This window comes from Humulus lupulus, chromosome 1, assembly GCF_963169125.1.
Source record: "Humulus lupulus chromosome 1, drHumLupu1.1, whole genome shotgun sequence".
Taxonomy (NCBI): Eukaryota; Viridiplantae; Streptophyta; class Magnoliopsida; order Rosales; family Cannabaceae; genus Humulus; species Humulus lupulus.
This window is the reverse complement of record NC_084793.1, coordinates 213,224,966-213,232,578: the sequence shown is the minus strand read 5'-3', so window position 1 is coordinate 213,232,578 and position 7,613 is coordinate 213,224,966. Positions and strand designations below refer to the sequence as shown.

Genomic DNA, 7,613 nt, shown 5'->3' with positions numbered 1-7,613 from the left:
CAAGCTCCAGATATTCATAACTCAAAATATGATTCACATCAGATACATACCTCCGAAGAGCTGAAACATGAAACACATTATGCATGGCCGACAACGCCGGAGGCAAGGCCAACCTGTAAGCCACCTGACCAATCCTCTCCAGGATCTCAAATGGACCTACAAATCTAGGACTCAGCTTGCCCTTCTTCCCAAACCTTCTCACCCCTTTCCATGGCGAGACTCTAAGGAAGACATAGTCTCCCACTTGGAACTCCACGTTCCTGCGCTTGGGATTTGCATAACTCTTCTGTCTACTTTGAGAAGCGAGCATCCGAGCTCTAATCTTCTCAATGGCCTCACTGGTCCTCTGAACTGCCTCAGGACCTAAGTATCTCCTTTCACCTGTCTCATCCCAATGAATGGGAGGCCTACACTTCCTACCATACAACATCTCATAAGGTGCAACTCTAATGGTAGACTGATAACTGTTGTTGTAGGAGAACTCTATCAAAGGTAGATACTTACTCCAACATCCACTAAAGTCCAGCACACATGCCCGCAACATGTCTTCCAATATCTGGATTGTCCTCTCAGATTGCCCATCTGTCTGAGGATGATAAGAAGTACTGAATTTCAACTGTGTCCCCATGGCCTTCTGTAAACTCCCCCAGAACTTGGAAGTAAAAGTGGGGTCCCAATTTGACACGATCGACCTTGGTGCTCCATGGAGACGCACGATCTCTCTCACATAGAGGTATGCATACTAGTCAATTGTATATGTAGTCCTCAGTGGCAAGAAGTGAGCTGACTTAGTGCAGTGATCCACTATCATCCAAATAGAATCATGCTGACCAACAGTCTTGGGTAAGCCCACCACGAAATCCATCGTTATGTCCTCCCACTTCCACTCTGGGATATCCAGAGGCTGCAATAACCCTGCCAGCCTCTGATGCTCAGCCTTGACCTGTTGACATGTCAAGCACTTAGCCACATACTCTACTACATCCCTCTTCATCCCTGGCCACCAATACAATGATCTCACATCCTGATACATCTTCGTGGTGCCTGGATGCAAAGAGTAAGGTGTAGTATGAGATTCATCCAGAATCTCTCACCTCAAAGCAGTGTCTAACAGAACACATATCTGCCCCTTGTATCTTAACAAGCCTAACTTAGACACTGTATAATCTCTGGATGCTCCAGCCAAAACATCCTCTCTGATCTTGATCAGCTGTGGATCACTCAACTGACCCTCCTTGATTCTCTTTAACAGTGTAGACTGTAGTGTAATATTAGCCAATTGGCCCACCAGCAACTTTATACCAACTATGGTCATATCATCTGCTAACTCTCTGGCTATCAGCCTCATACCATGAATCTGTCCTGGACCCTTCCGGCTTAAAGCATCAGCTACCACGTTGGCTTTTCCTGGACGATACAAAATCTCACAATCATAATCTTGTACTAACTCCAACCAACGCCTTTGTCTCATATTCAAGTCTTTCTGGGTGAAGAAATATTTCAGGCTCTTATGGTCTGTATGGATCTCACACTTCTCTCCATAGAGATAATGCTTCTATATCTTTAAAGCGAAGACCACAGCCGCCAACTCTAAATCATGAGTGGGATATCTCTTTTCATACTCCTTCAACTGGCGAGAAGCATAAGTAATTACCTTTTCTGACTGCATCAGAACATATCCCAAACCCTGATGATAAGCATTGCAATAGATCACAAACTTCTCCTGATCTGTCAGGAGACTCAGAATCGGAGCTGTAATCAATCTTTGCTTCAGTTCCTGGAAGCTGTTCTCACATTTATCTGACCACACAAATTTCTGGCTCTTGCGTGTCAGCTCAGCCAATGCAGTAGCAATCTTTGAGAACCCTTCCACGAAACGCCTATAAAAACCTGCCAATCCAAGGAAACTTCTAACCTCAGAAGCATTCTTTGGCCTTGGCCAATCTTTGACTGCTTTCAATCTTTGCTGGATCTACCTTAATCCCCTCCTTACTGACAATGTGCCCAAGAAAGGATACCTGAGAAAACCAGAACTCACATTTCATGAACTTTGCAAACAATATGTGTTCCCTCAATCTCTGTAGAACTAACCTCAGATGCTGCTCATGCTCTGACTCAGACTAAGAATATACTAGAATATCATCGATGAAGACGATCACAAACTGGTCTAGATAATCCTTGAACACTCGGTTCATCAAATCCATAAAAGCAGCAGGGGCATTAGTCAATCCAAAAGACAGGACTAAAAACTCATAATGCCCATACCTGGTACGAAAAGCAGTCTTTGGTATGTCTCCCTCCTTGACTCTCAACTGATGATAACCAGAACGAAGGTTGATCTTTGAGAATACCTTCTTACCTTGCAACTGATCAAGCAGGTCATCTATCCTTGGCAAAGGATACTTGTTCTTGATTGTCAACTTATTCAGTTCTCTGTAATCAGTGCACATCCTCAGAGAACCATCCTTCTTTTTTCACAAACAGAACTGGCGCACCCCATGGTGAGAAACTTGGTCTGATAAAACCAAAATCTAACAGTTCCTGCAACTGTACTTTTAATTCTTTCAATTCAGCTGGGGCCATTCTGTAAGGGGCTCTAAACACTGGCTCCGTCCCTGGTGCCAGTTCTATAACGAACTTAATCTCTCTGTGTGGTGGCAACCCTGGAAAATCTTCTGGAAACACATCCAGGAATTCACAAACAAGTCTGGTATCTTTTGGTCTCACTAGCATGACCTGAGTGGTATCAACAACACTGGCCAAGAATCCAATGCAACCTCCTTGCAATAGATCCCTAGCCCTCAATATAGAAATCATAGGTATGCGAGGTCCATGCATAGCACCAACAAACACAAAAGGATCCTCACCTTCAGGCACAAAGGCAGCCATCTTCCTTCTGCAATCAATGGTTGCCCCATACTTTGCCAACCAATCCATACCAAATATCATATCGAAGTCAGTCATAACCAACTCTATCAAATCCACTGACAACTCTCAGCCTTCCATTGTCACCACTAACTCCCCAGTGGGTAACAAAGTTCCAAACCCCACATCATAAAAATCACAGAGTCTACACAGTCTATCAATAATACTACTAGCAACAAAAGAATGTGTAGCACCAGAATCAATCAATACATTATAAGGGGTTCCATCACTAAGAAGCTGACCTGTAACAACTGAGGGAGAAGCCTCAGCTTCTGCTTGTGTCAATGCGAACACTCGAGGTGGGGCCGAGCTGTCCGCTTTCCTGGGTTCTTCTTTTCTTGCCTTAGGGAAATCCTTTTTAAGATGACCCACTACTCCACAAGAGAAGCAGGCCCTTGCCCTACACTCTCCCAAATGATGCCTCTTGCATCTAGGACATTCAGGATAAGACTTCAAGGCTTCATTACCACCTGGAAAACCCATTGAGATACCCTGGGGCTGCCTATCAGGACCTGGAACTGGGAAGGTGTTAGGAACCTTCCTCTTCTGATCACTGGGGCCTATACCCCTACCAGAACACATAAATGGAGGACTTGTCCTCCTGAAATCCTTTCTGGCTGCGCTATCTCGTCAGATCTTGGTCTCTGCACTCTCAGCTGTGAGTACCTTCTCAACCACCTGTGCATAGGTAGTAACCCCAGCCACAGTGGTAATATGTACATCACGGGCTAATCTGGGTTGTAGCCCCTGAAGAAACCTCTCTCTTCTGGTCCCATAAGTGGGCACCAGCTCCATGGAAAACTTTGCCAAACGATCAAACTTTAAGGCATACTCAGTGACTGACAAACCTCCCTGAAGTAGCCTAATGAATTCCTCAGCTTTTGCCGCCCTAATGGCATCATTGTAATATTTCTCGTTGAACAGAGTCTGAAATTCTTCCCAACTCAGGGCATTAACATTTCTGGTCTGGGTAATAACCTCCCATAAGATTCGGGCATCTTCCTGAAACATATAAGTGGCACAGGCCACCCTCTTGTTACCAGATACCCTCATGAAATCAAGGATAGTGGTAATCATACTCATCCATTGCTCTGCCTTGGCAGGATCTGCACTGCCCTCAAATACTGGAGGTTGTTGCTTCCTGAACCTTTCGTAAAGAGGCTCCCATTTATTTCCAACCTCAGGCAGCTGCCCAGCTGCTAGCACCGACACAAGAGGTGCCTCTGATACACTGGCCACTGCAGGTGCTTGCTGCTGTTTTAGGTGACGAAGCTCTTCTCCCTGTCTCAACACTGTTGCCTGCAGATCACTAACTATCTGCTGCCAGTTTACAGGAGCTGGCTGTGGAATCTGTGACTGGTCATTCTCCTGACCCTGATTGTTATTATTCTGGCCTTGATCACTCTGGCCAGCTGACATATCTGTCTGCCTTGGATTCATTCTTATTACTGATACCTTGCTGAAACAATGATCAATACAGCCAGTCAGGTAGTAATAACTAAACCTCTTGTCGCCTTACATTCCAAGAACAAGCAGACAATTATCACATTCCATAGTCATACAAATATACAAGCAGATACATGTTTATAGCATTTAGCACTTAGCATGTATCACATGATAATTCACAAACAAAAATACTTATAAGTATGTTCTAGCAATTTCAGTACTAATTAGCACACGGTTGCTGAGAATGTAATATTTCAGGGCACATGTTTAACATAGTGTCTCATGCATACAGGTAAAGCATATATACTATATTTAAGCAGTTATACATATAACTACATAAATAGTTACCAAACCCTGAGTCGAGCTTGACTTCAGTGATGTGTGTACATGCCCAGCCAGTCTACAAGAACCCTAACCTTGGCACACTTTGATACCAAGTTGTAACGCCCTGGTTACCCCAGGACAGTTACAGTGAACGGTGAATCAGAAATTTGACTCGCTACCCGAGTCCTTTGGTTAAAAACATGCTTTCAAGTGTTATTAACAGGCTAAGGTGAAAAACCAGTAAAAAGGAAATTATATATTTTATTAAGTACATAAAACTGTTAATGGGTCCATCAAAACTTTTACAAGTTATTTACAACTCAAAATGGTCATTACTGTTTCAAATTTACAAACCTACCGACCTAAGCGGCAAAAATAGGGTAAACCCCCTAGTTCCTCTGAGAACTCCTTGGCCGTGGTGGTCAAGCGGTCGCATATATACACATCACCACCTAAGCTCTCCACTCAAGGCTAGGTGAGCTTTTCTTTCCCTTTACTTGCACCACATAGCACCCATGAGCCAAGGCCCAGCAAGAAAACACAATATAACTTGAGTATAATATCAACAATGATCATAATAATCATTCAAGACTTTTAGTCCAAAGTAGAGGAGTGACAATTGAAAAGTCACTAAGGTGGGTACAACTCCCTTTAGCCAGGGTAATGGTCTTGGCTATCCAGGGTTTTACAATCGGCGTGTGGGTAGAAGAAGAGAACTTGAGTACTATCAATATTCATTCCTGTGAAGACACGTGTGCGTACTCGAGTGTGGAAAATAAGCATGGTTCCCGAAAGAGAAGTTCAAAAGTTTCCTTTTAACGAGGCCCGAAAAGATACTTTTGAGGGGAGAAAATGTTACACTCCAAATTTCAAGATATAAAAAGTAGCCTTGAAATGTAGGCTCATAAGTGCGGAGATCAAATATGCAAAGAGTGTTCAACATGATTACTTACATAGATAGTTAATCACTTTAAGATGCCACATCACTAGCACTTGAGCATGCACTGTGAGCTTGAAGGCAAATGTTCCCTCCAAAGGGCAGTCGCAAAATACTGACTAGGATAAGGTGATATTACCATTACGCTGAGCTCGATACATCATGCAGGCTCGAAAGCGCATTGGAGCAGCAACGTGTGTGCGGTTATAAATCCTACAATTATGGGCTTAGTTGAAACCATGTGTAACAACCCTATTTTTAAGGGATATTTATTTAATTAATACATTTAATTGTATTTTAATATATTATGTTGTATTTCAAATTCAAATGAGATATCTTGTAACTTTCCTAAAATTAAGGGAAGAATATTATGTAAACTGGGTCTATAAATAGCCTCGATTTAGTCATTTATTTCCTACGCACAAATTTGTACTCAAAGCTATGTGAAATTGCTTTCAAAGCTTTAAACGTAGATTACTTATTTAATAAAAGTGACTCATGAACGTAGGTAGATTTAACTAGTGAACTACGTAAAAATCAATTCTTTTTCTTTTCTTCCTTATTGTTTATAAATGCTTAATCGCTCTTATTTAATTTTAATTGAAGAAAAACGTCGTCAACGCTCTTTAAATATAAATGATAATTTTTTTAATAAAAATTAAAATTAAGTATTATATATTATTGTTATAATGATATTTTATAATATTTAAATTTATATTAATATAAGTATTAAATATCTAGTGTTGTATTAAATATTATTATAATAATAATATTTGAATTCATACTAAAAAATAAGATTATATATTATTATCATAATAATATTTTATAATATTTAAATTTATTTTAATATAATTATTAAATATCTAATCTTATATTATATATTATTATAATAATGATATTTTATAAAATTTGAATTTATTTTAATATAATTATTAAATATGTAATTTTATATTAAACATTATTATAACAATGATATTTTATAATATTTTAATTTATATTAATATAATTAAAATATATATCTATTTTAATTAGTTTAAATTATATATTCTGATAAATATTTAAAATATTCTATCAAAGTTAAGTAGTCAAACTCAAAATTTCAGATTAGATATGACAATACGCGCTCTTAAATCTTAATCAACTAAGTGGATTTTAAAAAAATAAATCTTAACTAAGTGAATTTTCTCGAATAGAATATTTATCGTTGCGTTTGATTATATATTATACTTATAACAGTAATAACAAATCGGCCTATTAGCTCAGCTGGTTAGAGCGTCGTGCTAATAACGCGAAGGTCGCAGGTTCGAGACCTGCATGGGCCAATTTTGTTATTCTTTTCGTGCAATTTCAATGTTTTCAGGCGAAGCTCTCGTGGGCCTGAGCTTTTATTAAACATAATAAGACAAAATTAATATAAAAACTAAATTACAAACTCATAATAATCTTTTACAAGACAACATCCTCTATAGCAAATGAACTTTAAAATTGTTAACATGTTATAATAACTTTTTACAGTAATTGAGCTTAAATTACAAACTTGTAATAATCTTTTACAGACAACAAATGTAGACAAAGACAACATTGATTTAAATCCAAAATTAATCAAAAGACAATATGCAAAGCCATATTATCATATGAAAATGTGTAAACCTTTTTGGGTAAGATACACAAAATGTGGCTCCACCTATGGGATCATGACAATGTGTGCACATAGTAACCAGAGGCCATATTCTGAAAAAAAATGTCTCTGCCCAAATATATAACTTAAATGAAGAGTGGAAGAAATTGTAACAAACTTCACGAAAGGCCTCCAGCGGCCCCCTACATAGGCAATTGTACCAAAGATGACAGCCATAACAAATCTACACATAAACATAACTTGTCTGCGCCAAATTATGAATACTAAATAGTCCTTTGATTTTTAACTTTTTTTCTCTTGACCGTTTGGTGTTCAATTTATCCATTATAAGGGTATTCCGAA

The 7,613-nt window shown here is 39.1% G+C and overlaps 1 non-coding gene across 1 annotated transcript; it reads left to right on the top strand.

Moving 5' to 3' along the window:
• Window positions 1–6,880: 6,880 nt before the first annotated feature.
• On the top strand, window positions 6,881–6,954 carry TRNAI-AAU (transfer RNA isoleucine (anticodon AAU)). The gene has a single exon. It is a non-coding gene; the product is annotated as a tRNA-Ile (tRNA).
• The last annotated feature ends 659 nt before the right edge of the window (window positions 6,955–7,613 follow it).